This window comes from Mus musculus, chromosome 6 (assembly GCF_000001635.26).
Source record: "Mus musculus strain C57BL/6J chromosome 6, GRCm38.p6 C57BL/6J".
NCBI lineage: Eukaryota > Metazoa > Chordata > Mammalia > Rodentia > Muridae > Mus > Mus musculus.
In genome coordinates this window covers 29,788,480-29,809,253 of record NC_000072.6, presented here as the reverse complement: position 1 = coordinate 29,809,253, position 20,774 = coordinate 29,788,480, and the positions used below count along the sequence as shown (strand labels likewise).

The 20,774-nt window shown below is 39.2% G+C and overlaps 1 protein-coding gene across 5 annotated transcripts in view; it reads right to left on the bottom strand.

Moving 5' to 3' along the window:
- Ahcyl2 (S-adenosylhomocysteine hydrolase-like 2) overlaps window positions 1–20,774 on the bottom strand; it is a 143,932-nt gene that overhangs the window by 103,057 nt on the left and 20,101 nt on the right. For 2 of the 5 annotated variants that reach the window (XM_030255642.1, XM_030255643.1), the window contains exon 2: window positions 9,670–9,815. The exons of the other annotated variants lie outside the window; for them this stretch is intronic. The gene's annotated coding sequence lies outside the window, so the exon portion shown is untranslated. The remainder of the gene's footprint in view (window positions 1–9,669; window positions 9,816–20,774) is intronic. 5 annotated transcript variants of the gene reach the window in all.

Sequence of the window (20,774 nt, the reverse complement as noted above, 5' to 3'; positions counted from 1 at the left end):
GGATAGCTGCAAAGATCAATAGCTGCTGACATCACAGGAGACAGGCAGACATTATGTGCTTTCTAATGAAAGAAAGCACTCAGGAAATCCAAGCAAACTTCTAAATATAAGTACTGTTTTTTTGTTTAAAACAAAACAAACAAATAAAAACCACTAGAGATATAGTCAGTATAATTCAGACTTAGGAAAATTACAAGCCAAATGATGCAGTTTATAAGAAATAAAATGTATAAAGAAATAAATCAGGGCTAGAGAGATGGGTCAGTGGTTAAGAGTATTGGCTGTTCTTCCAGATGTCCTGACGTCTTGAGTTCAATTCCCAGCAACCACATGGTGGCTCACAACAAATAAAACAACTGAAATTCATTTGCATTCTGATTAAAATACACCAAAAAATAAACTTTTATGAATGACGCTAGAAAAATTATATACATTGTTTCAATATTATTAAAGAAATATAAACTTTTAGTATAATAATAGAATTGCTGTTAGAGATAAAGTGGTATGTTTACAGATGAAATTATAAGATCTTGACTTTCTATCAATAATCCAAGGAATTGTGGTGGGGACCGGGGTATAGACTGCAAGCTGGTGAACTCGAGGCTTAGGGTCTCATGCTGAAGCTGGATGTGGAGAAGACGAAAGAGAAGATGTGAGAGGATGTCATTTGTCCCATACAAACATCTTCATCTACATGGCCACACTGTGAGACCCTCCATTTATCTTAAAGAACCTGCATAGCATACGAAGGTTAGAAGTCAAATGCAAATGCATGATATGAAAAACCTGGCAATAATTTCTCCTATCTTCAAATTATTGGCCCAAAGACTAATCAAATGTACACTAAACTTTGAATTGTTAGAAACAAGGTTGGTTATGGGAGTGTATGGAGATGTCTCAGCAGTTAAAAGTGCTGCTTACTCAAGCAGGGGACCCAGGGACCCAGGTTCAATTCCCAGCACCTACTGTGGCTCACACCCATCCTTAATACCAGTTCCAGAGGATCCAACACCCTCTTCTGGCCTCCACAGACACCAAGCACACATGTAGTACAAAGACATATATGCAGGTAAAATATCTATAAACATAAAATAAAAATAGATCTTTTTAAAAGAACAAGCTGCAGAGCTGAAGAGATATCTTACATTCAAAAGTACTGGTTACTCTCAGAGAACCGGGGTTGATTCCTAGCGTACACATGGTGGCTCACAGCTATATACAACTCTAATCTCAGAGAATCCAAATGACCTCTTCTGGCCTCCACAGGCACTGCACACACATGATATGCAGACATGAAAGCAGGCAAAACACATAAAAGCACATAAAAGCTAAAACGAATTTCTTAAAAAAAAAATCCTGTGTTCTATGCATACAGTGTCTTCAGCAATAAGAGCCCACCCTCAACCACTGAGAGGCAACCAAAGGCTACATCAATAGCCTATATTGTTTTGGCAAGCATGTGGACTACCCTGGTCAGTCATTCAGAAGGAAGGTTCTCATGCTTAGTAACAGGGGTTTTGGTTAGTTTGTGGTTTTTGTGGAGAGCACTATTAGCCCAAGTGGCTTAATTTCCTTTAGTGTGTGTGTTTAAGTATATAAAATACATATTTATTTTTGCATATATGTATAAGTTTAGTAAATACAAAATAATATGATTCCTTAAAGCTTTATCAAACAACCTTGGTATTGTTTGTCCCTCATCACTCCTTCTTATTCAACAGATCATGGAGCCCAACCCCAACAAATATCAACATCACAACTCCTTCATCTGTGGCTCAGGGAACATCTCTGAAGAGGGGGCAGAAAGATCGTAAAAGCCAGAATACCAGGAAGTTGGCTGTTAAACAGCCTCTCCTAGAAATAGCTGCATAAGCAAGACTGGAACAATGGCAATATCAACGAACATGTTAATGCAGAGGGGGCAAGTTTTATGGGGTTCTACTCTTAAGACAAAGAACTACAGACAACTAATGACTGTTGATAGAATTAGCCTTTCCAACCGGGCGTGGTGGCACGCCTTTAATTCTAGCACTTGGGAGGCAGAGACAGGCAGATTTCTGAGTTCGAGGCCAGCCTGGTCTACAAAGTGAGTTCCAGGAGAGCCAGGGCTACACAGAGAAACCCTGTCTCGAAAAACAAAAAACAAAAAACAAAAAAGAATTAGCCTTTCCCAGGGATGAGCCCATTTACTGACTGTCTAGTGCACAGTGGTCAGCCCTGAAACTATATGCAACAAACAACTAAGACTAACTAAGCAGGTTGTATTTGTATATATCTATGCATATATATATGTGTGTGTGTGTGTGTGTGTGTGTGTGTGTGTGTGTGTGTGTAAGTATGTGCAGATATGATGCAGGTGCTCTTGTATGTATGTATGTATGTAACAATAATCAAACAAACGGGGCTATCAATTTGAGAGTGGGGGACATGGGAGGGGCTTGAGGGAGGGTAGCTAAGAGGGGGGATAGAGGGAAGGAAGATTAAAATGTTTTTTTAGGAGAGATGGCTCAGCAGTTAAAAGCACTGGCTGTTCCTCCAGGGGATTGAACCATGTTCAATCCCACCAACCACATGGCAGCTCACATCTGTAACTCCAGTTCCAGGAGTTCTGACACCCTCACACGGACACACAAGTAGGAAAGTCACCAATGCACATTATATTTTAAAAGGGAGAGAAATTTTATGGAAGAAAAAAAACCTTATCGCAGTTATTTTTACTTTATTCGCCATTCAAATTTCTAACCGCTCTGTTATAATACAATTTTAACAACTTATTTTTGAAAACGATATCTATCAAATTCTTTTAGCCTTAAGAAGAAAAAAAATGGGACTGTAACTGACTTCATACCTAAGATATAAACCTATTTGGGAACTGCAAAAAGATGTCTTGTGGTCATTGTTTGCCCCTATGCCTCTGATATCTGGCCTCTATTGTGTGTTTCATTTTGTGTGTGTGTGTGTGTGTGTGTGTGTGTGTAAGTATGTGCAGATATGATGCAGGTGCTCTTGGGAGTCCAGAATTTGGATGCCCTGGAGCTAGTGTTACAGGGAGTTGGCAACTGTCTACTGTAGGCGCTCAGAACTGAACTTGGTCCTCTGCAAGAACAGTCATTTCTTCAGCTCCCACACTGTGAGTGTTGATGGTACTATATATTATGTCAAACTATTTTTTATCGATGTTAATTATACTAGGATTATACCTGGGGTAGATAAGTCAAGGGTTGGAGAGATGACTAATTGAGTTCTATCCCTGGGACCCACATGAGAGAAAAAGAGAACCTAGTCCTGAAAGTTGTCCTCTGACCTCCACACATGAGCCACGCACACCCACAGGCACACAGCCTACAAAAACTGCTAAATGTGGGGTGTTGAGATGGCTCCATGGGTAAGGATGCTTACTGGCCGGCCTGATGCTTACTCACAGCCTGAGTCCCATCAGGACCTACCCCTGGGACCCACATAAGGGGATAAAGAGAATACACTCTTGCAACTTGTCTTTGACTTCCACACATGAGCTGTGTCACACATGCACCCACACACCCAGAAAACAAATAAATGTTTTAAAAAAAAAAAACAAAACACCACTTTTAACAGTGAACAGCAACTGCTTTTAAAGAGCACATGAACCAGGACTAACTCCCACCTCGGAGCTTGGAGGGATCGGCTCCCCACCCACTCAAGTCTGGAGTCTGGATGCTGCACTGCTTAATTAGGCTCAACAGCCTGTATTGATTAAACACATGCAGAAATCTGGTGTACTTAATGGTGATAACTCCTGTGTTTCTCTTTCCCATATAAAAATAGGCAATAGTTGTTTCAAAGTGTGACCCATGACCCATTTTTTTAGTTTAGTATTCCTAATCTGAAAAGGCCTGGACATAATAGCACAAGTGGAAAATTCTATGCCATGGAACTTTTATTTCACATACAGGATTATTTAAAATAACTGTGTTAAAGGGCTAGTGAGATGGCTCAGTGGGTGACATTTGCCACACAAGCCTGGCAATCTGAGTTTGATCCCCAGAACCCATATTAAGGGAGGAGTTTAGAAGCAACTTCACAAAGATGTCCTCTGACCGACACACACACACACACTCACTTTTAAAATACTGTATAAAGTTACCTTCAACCGGGGATCTAACTTCAGCTGTTTCTTAGGAAGTGAGGTATTAAACAGATTTGTAAAAAAATATGTAATAATGTGCCTTTTTATTCCTATTTGGAGGCAGGCAAGCATAGGAATAGTTTAGTGACCTGGGACTACCTTGATTGGGCTACATGCACACCACTCTTCTAATAATAATGCACTTGGTAGGCTGAGACCCTTACCTTCATGTACTATGTATATACACCCCACTCCAAACAACAGAGTAAGTTCCTCCTCCCCTTAACAACTATCAAACAGACAGATTCTACCCAATCATACTCTTCAAAAGACCAGTACAAAAGGAGAAAGACTGGTCCAGCCTAGGCTCCTTTGGGGTGCATGCACGGTAAAGTAAAACTGGATTCCCGGTGGATTAAAAGTGGAGGGACACACCTTTAGCCCCACCACTTGGCAGGCAGGTCTCTGTGAGCTCAAGGCCAGTCTGGTCTACAGAGAAAGTTCCAGAATAGCCAGGAGCACACAGAGAAACCTTGTCTTGAAAAAAAAAAAACAAAAACAAACCTAAAACAAAACAAAACCAAAAACTGGATTCTGAAAGTTTTAGTGATAAGCTCTGGATTTACCATTGCATGCCTATGCATAATTGGACATGCATTATGGGAAAGAAGATGTACAACAGATACATTTTTATATAAACCTGTCAATCAAAATAGAGAACCACCCAAAGTATGCCCTTAGTCTCAGTTTCTCCCTCCTTTAGACTCCATTGTTTGAAAGCTTCAGGCGACCAGCTGGGACTCTCAAGTGTCTTCCTTTATGTGCCCTGCTGTCACTCTTGACAGTGTATCTGACTTGCTCTCTGTGTGGGTCCGGAAGAGCATCTCCCTCAGGAGGGAGGCTGGCACTAAGTCCAAGGACTAAAGTTCTTTCTCTGATGATCTTTTCTCCTTTTCGTTAAAATGTGCCCAAACTGGATCTTCAAAGTCCCAAAGCCCCATACCCTGACACTACAGGAAGACTGTGGCAAGTGCTCCTTCCTTCCTAATCTGGGCAGGAGACCCTGGTCATTTCAGGACACAGAGATATGTTAGTTTCCTTGCCTCTCAGATTCTCTAGTAGGAGTCTCTGTGCTCTGACTTCTGCCCCGTTCGTCTAACAGAAACCTGTAGTTTATAGTTGAGTTCAACGAACTTGGGTGAGCTCCTGTAAGAATGACTCAGGGAAGTCTCAAATAGGAGGGCAAGAAAATAACATAGTCCTCAGCACAGCTGGTGCTGTGAACACATGAGTGCAACATCAGGAAACTGTGAAGCATAACGATAAGAGGGATACCACCATGAAAAAGGAGGAGAGTAGAGCCATAAGGAGCCCATGTCAGGCATACACATACATATACAACCACAGCCTCAGCCTCATCAGGGCCTGGGGGGGCACTGTACCCCTCTGTGTGACATCTTCTAATGTTTATATTGCAGGACATTTTAACTGGATATGTCTTCCTTATACTGGTAAAAATTTTAAAAATTCAGACCTTCCTGGTACATAATTCTATAAATGGCACTATAAAAGTTAGACCGTCTTTCAGTTTGAAAAAAAATACAGCTTTAGAAACTAATAGTTTGGATTTTTCTATTTTAGAGGGTAGTTCCCCCCCCCCTCTCTCTCAAGTAAGTTTATGTGCAGGTACTACATGTGTGCAGGTGCCTTGTTGACCAAAGGAGGATGCTGCATCCTCTGGCTCTGGAATTACAGACATTTAAGGTCTTCTAAAAGAACAGCAGTTTTCATTGAGCCACTCTCTCCAGTCCTCACTCTCCCTTTCAATTATCAACAGCCATACACTGAACATACAGAGAGGCAAAGGAAACAAGCATGAAAGTCACAAGATGGAATCCTTCAATGTGATGTTTCATCTTCCCAACGATAACATTAGCTCATGATGGCTCCAATTATTCTAGACTCTTTCCATCAGATCACTTCCTCAACTGTGGTGAGATGACCCAACTGAGAAGACTAACAAACTCCATCTGAAACCACACAGCTACTCTTCTCACATCAACCCCAGATCTTGCTTTCTCTTATTATTCTACTAAAAGAATTCATAGCCTCATCACTTTCCCTTAAATTATTCAACTAGAACACAGTCTTCTTAAAATAGGAAATCTTAGAAATCAATTATTTATAAAGAAACATTCACTAGGCCAAAGAATAGTGCTTCATTTTTTAAGGAAAACTGACTGCATTGTGGAAGTACTTAAAATATTAAATTTAAAACAATATTTGTATCTTCATTTTGTTTATAAAAGCCTCGGGATATAAAACGTTTCTTTATTCTATTCCTAGGAGGTTTCTTCCCTGAGGTCACAAGATCAAGTCAAATGAGACAGATGGACTACTTTTAAAGTGAAAAACAAAATGACCACCTGACGCTCCTTGGAAGCTAATATGAGAAACAAAGTTGCAATGTTTAGCTCAAACCCCAGGGCCTGTGCTGCCAAGTATTTTTCTACTTATATAACCATAGAACAGATCGCAAATAAAAATCAAAACAAGGAATTAACTGAAAATATTTTTTATTATTTTTTTAAGGCAGATCTTACTATCTAGCCTTAGATGGCCAGGAACTTGCTACAGACCAGGTACCTACTTCTACCTCCTGAGTGCTGGGATTAAAGGTGTATGCCACCATGCCAGACTTAAAAATGCCTGAAATCTAGAACAATCTCCCAAAATGATTGAAGAAATTTAAGTGTAGAAAAAGTAAATCCATGTCTTTCTTTTGACAAACATGCACATTTGACAGATGTGTTTATCATGAAACATTTTAAGGACATTTAGAAACAAACCAATCAGACGCAGTGGCTTGAACCTCTAAAATTGGCTGAATGAGGCAGAGGCACTGTCCCAAGTTCAAGGCTATCTTGGGCTACAAAGAGAGTTCCAGGACATACCTGCCTGAAACAAACTTACAGAAACAAAGTGCACCAAGCAATAAAAGACAGTGAGCCCTAAGAGACAGGAAACAATGTGAACTGACCCAGTGAACCCGCTGTCTGCTGTCGCCTTGACCGGGGAGCCCCAAGGCCTATCTTAGCTGAGGAGATTGAGCTGAGAGTCTGTCTGAGGAGATCAAGGCAAGATGGTCAGCACACAGTAGCATCTAGGATTTTGCAAAGAACCTGTAAATACTCGGTGGAGTACTGAAACAGAGGCAATGTGAAGTGCCCTTCAGGACAGGGCCAAGCCTCTTCCCACTAATCAGAAATGAAAGCCTAAACCATGTGGTACTGGGTGGAGCAACCCCGTTGGATTTGGGACCAGCTCTAGATGGAGAGCTACTCTGGCTACAGGGAAGTGAACTTAAGGAAAAGATCAGACTCAGTTGTGATATGAATCAAGGTAAAGTCCCAGTATCCAGGAAAGTACAATTCCTGTTTGGAATCTATACAAGTTTATCAGAAGTAAGAAGATAATGCCTCATAAAGACAAGAAAACAGAACAGTTGAAAGCTAATATGCAACTGGCATAAATGTTGGAATTACCAAATAAGAGCATTAAAACATGTCTTACTCGAAAACCAAGAGACAGAAGACATTTTTAAAGGCTCAAATCGAACATGTAGGGATAGAAAAAAAAAGTAGGAAAGGCTGTAAATTTCCCTCTGGATACTGCTTTATTTATAATCCATATAACTATATCATCATTCAACTTTACTTCCAATTTTGATTATTTTTTCCTTTTTGACCTACCAGTTTCTTTAAAAGTTCCAAATAGTATTCTTTGGGTTATTATTTTGCTCAATTTTAATCTATATTGCGTTAACAAAATATAATTGGCAGTCTGCTTAACATCCATCTACTCAGTGGTATTGCTTAGACTTAATGTGAATTTAGCATGTATTCAATATTTTTAGTTTTTTTTTTAAAGTATGTCCTCATCTATTAAGACTCTGTGCATGCCTATCAAATGGAGCTTGATGGTTATTCAAATTTTTAGTATATTTTCTCAAAAAATGTTTGCCCATATGACTTTAGGTTACTCAAAACAGTCAGAATTCTCACTGTGTGGAACTACCAAACTACTCCTACAATTATACTCACAGATTTCTTCCTGCATTATATATTTGTTTATCCATATGGAGATACAGATTCTCTCTCATCTCCTCCCCTGAATTCACTCTTGACTGGCATCTTAGTCAGACACGGTGGCACTTAAAAGACAGAAGCAGGAATATGGCCATGTCAGCCAGAACTATGTTATATCCAAAAAGACCGTAAATAAATAAATAAATAAATAAATAGAGTCTTGCTTTGTTGCCAAGGGTGGCCTAGGCTAGGCTCAAGCTATCTTCCTGTCTCAGTCTCCTGAGCAGCTGAAATTAGTCATGTGCCACCTTAATTACTCCTAATTATTAAATTTCTCCTAATTATTTTTAACTCTAGGCAAGGTTTCTTTTTCTTTTCTTTTTTTTTTAAAGATTTATTTATTATAATTCTTTTTTTTAAAGATTTATTTATTATAAATCTGAATACACTGTATCTGCAGTACACTGTAGCTGTGTTCTGACACACCAGAAGAGGGCATCAGATCTCACTACGGATGGTTGTGAGCCACCATGTGGTCGCTGAGATTTGAACTCAGGACCTTTGGAAGAGCAGTCAATGCTCTTAAACGCTGATCCATCTCTCCAGCCCAATTTTTAACTCTAATAATGACTTTGCCTTCAAATGAATTTTCTGTACCACTAATATGCTTCACTAACTTCTTTTAGAATAGGTTTTTCCACACCTTTACTTCCAATCTGATTCCTTATGTCTCCCTTATACATAGATATGACTCTCACAAACTATACAGAGCTAGATTATTTTCTATTTGGTCCAACAATATTCCAGTTATTTACTGGTATCCAAAAAACCAAAAAAAAAAAACAAAAACAAAAACAAAACACTGAGCTAGGTATGAGGTACATGCCTTTAATTCCAGCACTCAGGAGGCAGGGGGAGGCATTTTTCTGTGAGTTTAAGGCCATTCTGGTCTACATAGTGAGTTCCAGGACAACCAGAGCTAGATAGTAAGACCCTGCCTCAAAAAAAAAAAAAAATTAAAAAAATAAAATAAAACAGGGCTGGAAAGATTGCTCAGTGGTTAAGAGTTAAGAGCACTGGCAGTTCTTACAGAGGTTCTGAGTTCAATTCCCAGAACCCATGGCAGCTCACAACTGCCTATAACTCCAATTCTGGGAGACCTGACACCCTCACACAGACACATATTTAGGCAAACCACCAATGCACATTCAATAGAAAGAAAGACAGCGAATTCCAGGTACCATACACAGAAGTTGTGAAGCTTCTTATGATATAGTCTTAGCAGTCCCAACAAATAACAGCCTGTTTGCTAAGTGACTCACTAAAGCCAGCCCACATTCAACACAAATAGAGAAACAGGCTATCTCTGAATGGCAAGAAAGGAAGAAACTGCTACTAGCCACTTTGGAGTCAAACAACTACCACAGACCACCCTCTGGGCCCAACAACTCCCTCCGACATGCAAATTACACTCACCCTCTCCTAAGACCTTCAAAATTCTCATCTCATTATGGCATCAGCTTGATGTTCAGTATCTGGATATCTAAGTCAGGTCCAGCTTGGGTGGAGCTCCTCAGATGCAGTTCCTCGGGTACAGCTACTGGAGTCTTATTCCTCTTCATCTGAATTAAAGAGACAAATTATCTGCTCCCACACACTCAACACACAACACAGGACACTGAGACTGACTCAGGTCACCACAATAAACATTCTCATTCAGAAGGTGAGGCAATGTGAGAAGAGCAGGAACGAGGAGGCCATCAATTCTAAAACTCAGACACAAGTCACCAGCTCCTAAATGACAACAAAGTCCCACACCCTGTAACTATTCTCTACACTTCCTGGCTCTAACCCTTGGTTAGTGTACAATTTCCTAAAAGCCTTGTATATTTTCCAAGAAATCTTACATTAGACAGATATGTATGTATGTATGTATGTATGTATGTATGTATGTATGTGTGTATGTGTGTGTATATGTGTGTGTGTGTGTATATGTATATACACACACACACACACACACATATATATTCCCTCAATTCAAGTTCTTTGTGAAGTTAATGTTAAAAACATAACCTCCAGATCTACAACTGTCCCTTGTAAGACCTTCAGGCTTGCTCTCATGTAACGGAAAGGTTTTGTGTGATGTCGCCTTACGTCTTTAGAAGTTTAACAAGTGGATTTACTTGAGGTCACATTTTGCTCACAAAGCCTTGAATTTTATCTTTGCTCTGAAGCCATGGTTTTAAGTCATTGGTCATCTGAAACTAACAGGGATGAGGAGGTTTGATTTTCCAGCATACTCAACCCTGAATTAGAGAAGGATTTCCTCTTGTATGAAATGTTGGCCCATGTCTGTATTCCTAGCATTAGAGAAGCTGAGGCAGGAGGACTGCCACAAGTTTAAGGTAAGGCTGGTCTACAGAGATTCTCTCAAGAAACAATAAATAGTTGGGTGTGGTGGCATATACCAGCAATCCCAGCACTGGAAGGCAAAGGCAGGAGGAGCAAGAGTTCAAGGCAAACATGGACTCCATAAAACCCTGTCTCAAAACAAATAAGCAAACAAAAAATATTTCCCTTCAATAGCTTATTTTTTTTGCCTCATCTCTAATTTTTTATACCTTATAAGCAACTAGCAGGAGCTAAATAGCACTTTTAAACATCCTGCCTACAAATTTATTAATTTTATTTAATTTTTTACTTATTATGAGAGAGAGGGGAGGAAGAGAAAGGAAGAGAGGCAGAGAAAGAGAGGAATAGGGAAAGAAGGGGGGAGGGGAGAGGGGGGAGAGAGAGATGGGGATTGGCAGGAAGCAATTTTGGGAGTCAATTCTCTCCTTCCACCATTGTTGGGCAGCACTTCTCTTGTTCCTGCCATGATGTATACTGTAGAGCAGCTGACCCAGAGTCTTCCAGGTGACTCTCCTGTCTTGGCTCTCACCTCAGCCCAGGGAGAGCTGGACGGGTGCACTCAGCTTTCTCCTGAGTTTTAGTTCATCATCTTATAGGGTAAGCTCTTTTCTCCTCTCAGCCACCTCACTGGCCTCCACTTTTGTTATACTTTTTATCTTTCATGTTATTTACTACAGATGATAGTGTGGACAACCAAATAAACTATCTGCCACTGATATGATAAAGGTTCCTTTTTTCTTAGCCTTCAGCAACACCTTCCTCACTGTGTTTCAAACCTTTGCTCAGTCTTCTTGAAAGTGACTTCACTTTCAACTTAACACTAACCCCCAGTCAGCAGATTATAGACTGTGATAGCACACGTCTGTTTCATTTATCTATTATAAACAATCTGCCACAAAGCTTGGTGGCATAAAACTACAATCATTTTACTATGTTCACACAGCTAAGGTTCCATATTTGGAGAAGATATAACAAAGACACTTGATGTCTACTTTGTGACCTCTGAGGCCAGGTGAAGTAGTGCCAAAGTTGAAGATGTCTAGACTGGGGCTATATGCCTGGACCCTAGTTTTTTTACATATGATGTCTACAACAACTGGATGTCCAACTGTCCAAAATGTTTCCTTCACTCACAAGGCTGACCTTCTCCCTCTGGCTTGGGTTTCTCATAGCATGTTAATCTAGTTCCCAGGATGTGCTCCATAGAACATTTCAAAAATGTTTAATGTGGTCTAGATGGAGGAAGCTGCAAGTTTTTTCATGATTTAATCTCCAAAGCCCCAAGTATCATTTCTCCCACGTTTTATTGATCAAGTGACAAAAGCCAACTCAGATTCAAAAGGAACTGAACAATGACCTCTACTTCTAGATGGGGGATGGTATACACACAGAACAAAGGAACTTATGCCAGCCTTCCCGGAAACATACTACCACAATCTGTATTTTAACTGCTGACTATAATTAATTTACATTCATATCATTACTAATACAGATGTCTATAACTCTAGACCCAGGGAATCCAATGTCCTCTTCCAGCCTCTGTACTGAAAGCCTACTGTGATACAGATATACACATGTGAACAAAACACCCATACCAAAATGATAATGATAATAATAAACAAAGGTTAAAAAAAGAACCAAAAAGCAGCACCTTAGAAACCATCTTTACAGCCCTCCTAACCATTAACCCTTTTCCTCTTCCTCAAAGATTACTTGTGACTTCTCATCCTGTTAATGTTTTTATCGTCATATAAATAACATCATGGTGTCTGGTTTCTTTTCTCCCATGTTTTCTTTACTCAACTATGATCTTGTGCTTCAAAGCAGCAATTTATTCATTTCTATGGATTAACAGTATTTCATTACAGAGATGTATTATAGCTGATCTATTCTATTGTCTACTGAATTTTAAAGGTCCATTAAGAACAAAAGAATATGGCCAGGCAGTGGTGGCGCACACCTTTAATCCCAGCACTTGGGAGGCAGAGGCAGGAGGATTCTGAGTTCGAGGCCAGCTTGGTCTACAGAGTGAGTTCCAGGACAGCCAGGGCTACACAGAGAAACCCTGTCTCAAAAAACAAAACAAAACAAAACAAACAAACAAAAAAGAACAAGGTGGAGCATCTCTGTGACCAAGATGAAGGCTATTCCATCTCTATAGAAAAGTTCAGCATTTACTTCAGCCTAAAGCCATTGGAGTGTCACATTTCAAGATTGTGTGGTCATTTCAGAGCATTGGGTTTCTTGGACACAGAGAGGAAAAAAAGGACATTACACCACACTTAACACACAAGGACAAACCAAGGTCCTGAAGTGCACAAACTTCCATGATATCTCTGCCTCTGGGCAGATATTTTCCATAAGCCATCTTTTTCCTTTTTAGACAGGGTTTCACTGTGTGGTTTTGGCTGTCCGTAACTCCCTACGTACACCAGGCTTGCCCTGAACTCAGAGATCCACTGGCTGAGATTAAAGCTGGGTACCATCACACCTGTCCAGACCATGTTTTTAATGACACAGTGACTTTTAAGGAACAAAGCTTTAAGTAAGAATGTAGAAAGTCTCTGAAGCTGTTAAAATTGAAGTCCCATGATAGCCCAAAACTTTAGGGTTTTTTGTTTGTTCGTTTTATTACTTTTTTTTTTTTACAGTCCAGTCGTTACCTCCCTCCCAGTCTGCCCTTCCAGTTTCTCATCCCATGCCCCCTCCCTCGTCTCTAAGGGGATGTCTCCCCAACCCTACCCCTTCCGCCGGGCCTCCCCACTCCCTGGGGCCCTATGTCTGTCAAGGGTTAGCACATCTTGCACCCAGCAGTCCTCTGCTGTAGATATGTAGGGGGCCTCAGACCAGCTGGTATGTGTGCTACCTGGTTGGTGGCTCAGTGTCTGAGAGATCTCTGGGGTCTGGATTAGTAGAGACTGCTGGTCTTCCTATAGGGTCATCCTCCTCATCAGCTTCTTCCAGCCTTTCCCTAATTCAACCACAGGGGTCCCCAACTTCTGTCCATTGGTTGGGTATAAGTATGTACATCTGTCTCAGTCAGCTGCTTGTTGGGCCTCTTGGGAGGACAACCATGAGTAGCTTTCAGTCCCTTTTCTCCTCCAGTGTTGGGCATTCATGGACCTAAGCCTTTGTATACTGTAGACAAGTGTTACTCCACTGAGTTACATCCATCCCCAGCTCACTCGCGTCCATTTTTCTCTAAGATTTTTTTCTTTACCTTTTTCTAAGTTCATTTATGAGATTTAAAATAATGTTTATTATATTTATCTGGCATCTGCCTAAAAATCTTAACTATTCACCCTTTTATCAAATGATAAGTATTTAATAAGGAGGGGCACAAAAAAAAGGAAACTTGACTATAAACAATTTTTCTCTGCCTTTTATCTAAGATGGGATAGAGGGCCCAGAGATCTAAGGGTTTCTTTTACTCCGATTCTAACTGAAGGAATAGATAGTGCTTGACCATCCTGCCATAACAGCTTTGTTCCCTAGTAACTAAATGGAAGGGGTGGACAGGCAAAAGTAGTTCTAACAACTCATAGATAAGAAGGCAGAATCGCTTAGGCAGATCAGGTTTTACAATGAGGAGGGTTGAAGGAACTGCAAACCAAAGTATTAAAATACACCTAATAGTCTCTTATGTCCCTTAACTTATTTTTCAGTAAACGTTTGACCTTCTACCAAGTAATGTAAAATATAAGTCTGACTGGATAATTATAAAACCCTTTAACTCAGGACTTCCCATCAGCACTGAATATTACTCAGAAAAGAAAAAAGGAGGAGCTCGTGGTCCAGGGCTCGCCTAGACCGTGGGTTCCCTGCAGAAACAAAGAGGGAAAATGGGAAGTGAAATTAACTCGGGGGAGACAGCAAGATGGCTCAGCAGTGAAAAAGGCTTGACACAAACCCAGTGACTAAAGTTCAATTTCCAGAATCTACAATGGAAAGGAAGTAACTCTCAAAAAGTTGTCCCCTGACCTCCACAGGCAGGAAGCGGTACACACAAGCCATGTCATACAACAATGAACAACAAATATAAACAAAAATACCTTTTAATGTTCATTTCAAAAACTAAATACTGTATTTTGTTGATATGTGCTATATGTGTGTATTAAATGAAAAAAAGACATAAATATAAATTAAGAACCAAATAAAATTATCAGGTAAGATAGGTATAAACACCATAAACTTTAAAAATATAGAATACACAGCCAGACACAGTGGTCCATGCCTTTAATCCCAGCACTCAAGAAGCAAAGGTACCTCTGTTTGGGGCTGTAATTCCCAGTCCTACTACTCGAGCATTTTATTAATACTTTCTATATCCTGTGAACTTTATGCCAGCTTATCCAGTTTCCTTACTAGTCCCCTCTATTTAGATGTCCCACAAACACCTCAAGTTCAACATAATTAAATTAAGCTATCTTCTATTATTGATACCTCCTGTATTGATCAACTCACCACCCACTCAAATGGTAGACAACTGTAGATTTCTGAGTATTTCTTTCTGTTTTCCCTTTCTTATTCCTATTCACAATGAACAAAGACTGGTGTGTCTGAAGACAGCTATTGTGTACAAGTAAAATAAAATAAATCTTTAAAAAAAAAAAAAAAGAGCCAGGCGTGGTGGCGCACACCTTTAATCCCAGCACTTGGGAGGCAGAGACAGGCAGATTGCTGAGTTCGAGGCCAGCCTGGTCTACAGTGTGAGTTCCAGGACAGTCAGGGCTACACAGAGAAACCCTGTCTCAAAAAAACAAAAACAAAAAAAAAAAACAAAAAAAGTTCAAGCCCATCCTGGGTTATATAAGGAGCCAAACCTTTGTAACAAGGCCCCCGTCTCAAAAAATAATCAGATAAAGGAAAGTGAAAGAAGAGAGGGAGAGGAAGAAGAAAGGAAAGAGGGGAGGAAATGCATAGCTCACTTCTGAACAGCTTTCAGAGAAACACTGTGTAGATTCTACCATGCCTCATTTCCTTCTGGCACAATAAGAAAGCCTCAAATCATAGACTTATCTCCAGCCTGAATCCTGGAACAAAACTACACTAAAGACATCAGCATATGCAAAAAACAAACCATGTTTAATAACTACTGACATCTGGGAGCTGCTTGTGACCACAACATAACAAAGACAAAAATTATTTATATGGTACATCATAAGATGACAAGCTCATTTGGTTTTAATCAGATTTCCTACAACTGTTATTCCTGCCTTTCCAATCCACCCTAAGACTTAACTGTATTCACCTGCCTCTGCCTTTCAAGTGCTGGCACTGCAGGTGTGTCCATGACCAGCCCAAGAAACTTTGAACAGAATTCTTCTGAAGAGGATTATGTAAGCCTACACAATGACTCCTAACTGCCTACCTATTCTTCCCTCAACCTCACCACAGAAGGCCTGAGATCCTCTACTAGGCCCTATCTTGCTCTAGTGAATACTTAATATTATCTCTCCAACTATAAATCTGACCTCCTTGAGAACAGAATATACCTTGCTCATCTCTGATGTCCAAATATCTACCAATGCAATAAATAAATTAATATGAAAATTATACCACTTATTGAGCTAGGCATGGTGGTACATGCCTTTAATCTTAGCCCTGGAGAGGCAGGGACAAACAGATCTCTGTGAGATCAAAGCCAGTCAGGATAGAGACCTTATCCCCCACCTCACCCCCCCAAAAGAAAGAATGAGAAAAGAAAGAAAAAAGATAAAAGAAAATTATACCACTTATAAAAACACTAATTGTATTTTTTCCAGCAAGGGTATATACAAAAATATAAGATATGACTCTATCATGTTAAAAAAAATTATAGAAAATTTAACCTATTTAAGTAACTCTTGATTTGCTTCTATCTTTATTTTCTGAGAATAATTATGGCACATCTCTATAATGAGAGCACTGGGAAGGGTGACACAGAAGGATCCTCAGCTTGGGCAACATAATGAGATTCTGTATGAAGAAGAGGAGAGCATTTAAACAAACAAACAAACAAACAAACAAACTTTAAACTCTAGAATAAAATAGAATATACATGGCTAAGAGCAAAGTAGACCATGAATGGGGGCGGGGGTGGTCAATGAAAGAGCAGGAGGAGCAGGGAATAGCTTATAGTAAGTGCAGGTCTCTGAATCCAGACAATTACACCCTCAAGCAATGAGAACTTCAAAGAAAAGTAGTAACAGAACTGAAAATAAGAGCATTCAACTTAAATTTCTAATTCCAAAGGAAAAAGAAGACTATGGTCTTTAACATGGATTAAGAGAGTTTAACAGAAATATCAAATCTAAATAACGATTGTTATGCTAGTCAGTTCTTAAGTTCACTACTAATTAAAATTAAAATATCATTCTCAGATTAATAATCAACGATTTAATCTCAATTTGGATAGGAGTATCTAATGTTGCTATAGAATTTGAACTCACTTTAGATGTTTACCACAACCTTGAAGAATTTTGCTAATGATTATAAGGCTATCAATAAAGGTTAAGTGATAGCATGGAACAGTAAAAAAAAAAAAAAAAAATCACATATGCACAAGTAGAAATAGGCTGAAAATGAAGAGCTCAATATCAACTTCAGCACGAGAGATCAACTTAAAAAGCTGGGCTAGAGAAATACCTCAGTGCCTAAAAGAACTGGTTGCTGTTCCAGGACACCTAAGTTCAAAGTCCTAGCATCCACATGATGGCTCACAACCATTTGTAACTCTGCTTCTAGAGTATCCAATGCCCTCTTTGGAGCTCCACTAGGCACCAGGCATGCAGGTTATATATGGCTGTATATATAGGCAAACACGTATACTCATAATAAAGTTTAAAAAGTTACAAGTTAATATAATCAACTGATAATAGTACAGTGATATGAACAAGAAAGAAAATTGTTATTGGTTAAGCAGTATCTTGGAATATGACCTCTTATTTGGGAGATATTACCTATAGATAATAAATAGGGTCAGAAGAGGATCATCAGGATAGTTTAATGGATCTGATAAGTAAAACCATATGAAGAACCACTAAGAGAATCAAGAATGAAATGCCTCCAAACAGAAACTGGAGACAGCTTACACTAGCAGCTTGACAGCACACCTGAAAACTCTACAACAGAAAGAAGCAAACACACCCAAAAGGAGTAAAGGGCAGGAAATAATCAAACTCAGAGCTGAAATCAACCAAATAGAAACAAAAAGAACTATACAAAGAATCAACAAAAACAGGAGATGGTTCTTTGAGAAAATCAACAAGATAGATAAACCCTGAGCCAGAATAACCAGAGGGCACAGAGACAGTATCCAAATTAATAAAATCAGAAATGAAAAGGGAGGCCTGGAGAAATGGCTCAGTGTTAAGAGCACTGACTGCTCTTCTGGCAGTCATGGGTTCAATTCCCAGCAACCACATGGTGGCTCACAACCATCTGTAATGGAATCTGATGCCCTCTTCAGGTGTGTCTGAAGACAGCTGCAGTGTACTTACATATAATAAATAATTAATTTTAAAAAAAGAAATGAAAAAGGATACATAACAATGAAATATATTTTAAAATAAATATTCTGTTTGTTGAATATTAAAAAGTTGAAAATACTAAAATCATGTTCTACAAACAAACAAAAAAGCTTGAAATGGCAACAACAGAGAGAGAGAGAGAAAGAGAGAGAGAGAGAGAGAGAGAGAGAGAGAATATGAATCAAGAATGATCTCCAGGGATCTGGAGAGATGGCTGAGGGGTTAGAAGTGCTTACTGCTCTAGCAGAGGACTCAAGTTTGGTTCCCAGCATCCATGTTAGGCAGTTCACAACCACCTGTAACTCCAGCTCCAACAGACCCAACACCCTCTTCTTGGCCTCCTGAGGTACTCGAACTCATATGCACAAACCCACACTGACGGATTCAGCAATGGGCCTACTTATAGGAAAAAAAGTCCAAGAAGTCTTTGTCACAGGTCAGGAAATTAAGGAGGAAGCCAGCCATCTTAGAAGTTCACCATCTTTACTACCTGGTCATGGCCCCTCTCCCCATCTACCCATCAGGGAATTGTCTAAGTTCTAACCCCTCAATAATACTGGCGTATCTCTTATGATGAGAATGACTTGGGTTTCCCAGCAACAAAATCACTTTCATTCTTCCTTATCAAGAGGAAGAAGCCGAGCTGAGGGAAGCCTTGCATTTATCTAGCACCATAATCATCATAACCATTAACCCTGAATAAGAACCTTAACTGTTCACTGACAAGGCCTTTTTTTAAAAAAAGAAATTATTTTATTTTATTTTATGTGAGTACACTGTTGCTGTCTTCAGATACACCAGAAGAGAGCATTGTGAGCCACCATGTGGTTGCTGGGAATTGAACTCAGGACCTCTGGAAGAGCAGTCAATGCTCTTAACCACTGAACCATCTCTTCAGCTCAAAAAGGCCTTTTTGAAAGCCACTAGGCTCTTGGAGGTACTAATAAGTACAGTACTTAGCAGCTCAACGTGTTTGCAATTACTCTGGTTTCACTCTGATCTTCTCTTCAAGTCACATAATGTCTAGATCCAGAAAGAATACCTTTATTAAAAAATAGAAAACAATTTTTTTCTTAAATCTCAAAGGCTAAAATAAAACAAAAGATGTAAGAGGAAAGCTCTCTCTCTCTTGTGCTGCTTAAAAAATAGCCTTGGCACTACTAATTCCAAGATGAACCAGCCTGTCTCCATCTTTTTTGTTGTTGTTGTTTTTTGTTTTGTTTTGTTTTTTGTCATCTTTTTAGCCTGTCTCCATCTTAAGTTTGAAAGCCATCTTATAGTAAAGACAAACTAGATTCATTCCTGTTTATGATTAAACCTCTGGTTCTCAAAGATTAAGTCTAACTACAAATGGTTCTGTACTGCCTATTCCAGGAAACAGCAATCACACCTTTGTGTCAAAAGGTTACTATGACACCTGTTGTTCCAACCACCTTGCAGCCATGTCTTTGTTTCCGGTCACTATGACCCATTTTATTATGCTTGTGTAGTCTTACCTCTGTAACCCATCTATTTCCCTGCCAAATCCCTCGTTTAGAAACCCCCTAAAACTCCTGGACTGTAAGGACCTTATCTTCTACTTGTCCACCGCTGATCTCTAGAAACCTACTTTCAAAGACAGCCTGTGTACACAAATAAAAATAAATAAATAAATAAATAAATAAAAAGCTTGCTTTAATTAACTGCTTGGTTTAATTAATTTGGCCATCATGATTTGGGTCAGTGGTCTTTCTCCTGGAATCTTTGGGATTAACAGTTATATCATAAACCAGATGTTGACTATCATCAATCATGAAGCTGCTTCTCTGGAAACCTAAATGGTTTCCTTTATGTCTTAGAAATCTGATAGAGAACCACAATATTAGCGCCAGAAAGAGGGGAGGATTCTGTCAGTGAAGGAAGCACAAGTCTCAAAGTGCATTTAAGAAAGCACATCACAGATACATCTTAAGTTTTATACATGTATTAAAACACAGTGCTACCACCTTGGTAAAACTTTTAAGACTGGATAGCACAGTATTGAAAAATGTTCAAAGATCAGCTACACCATTATTTGTAAATAGTAAAACACTAGTCCACTCCAGTTGTAAATGTTAAAAAGGAATATCCTAACAAGTGCCCACGCTCTCCACTTCCTCCCAAGAAGGCATTTACATTATAATAGTTGCCATGGTTACTTTAATTCCAGCACAGCGCTTTTCTCTGATTGCTAATCTAAAGCCTGGGTGGTATAAGTTAAAAACCAAAAATCTTAATTGAGGCTAACTCAAAACTCAGCCTACTCAAAAGTTCATGACCTACAAAAGGATTTTGTTCTAGCAACAAAAACTAACTAAAGGTACAGACTGTTGTTTCCTGTATTCCATCCAATATTTTACTGTTACCCCAGGGAACTCTGGGAGTCGGTATTTTTATCTGTCTTAAATAGCTTCTTGTACAAAAGAAAAAAAAAGGATAAATAATATGTGTAATTAAGGGCAATGAGTCAAAGGAATAACTGCTTGCTAGATTCTAAGAATTTACTATCCTAGGCTTTAATAATTTAATAATAATTTTATTTTTCAATTTAATTAATTTTAATTTAATAATTTTATTAAAACAAAACAGTAATAACAAAAAAACTAGTGCCTTACATAAACTGTCAGTATTATTTTCTTT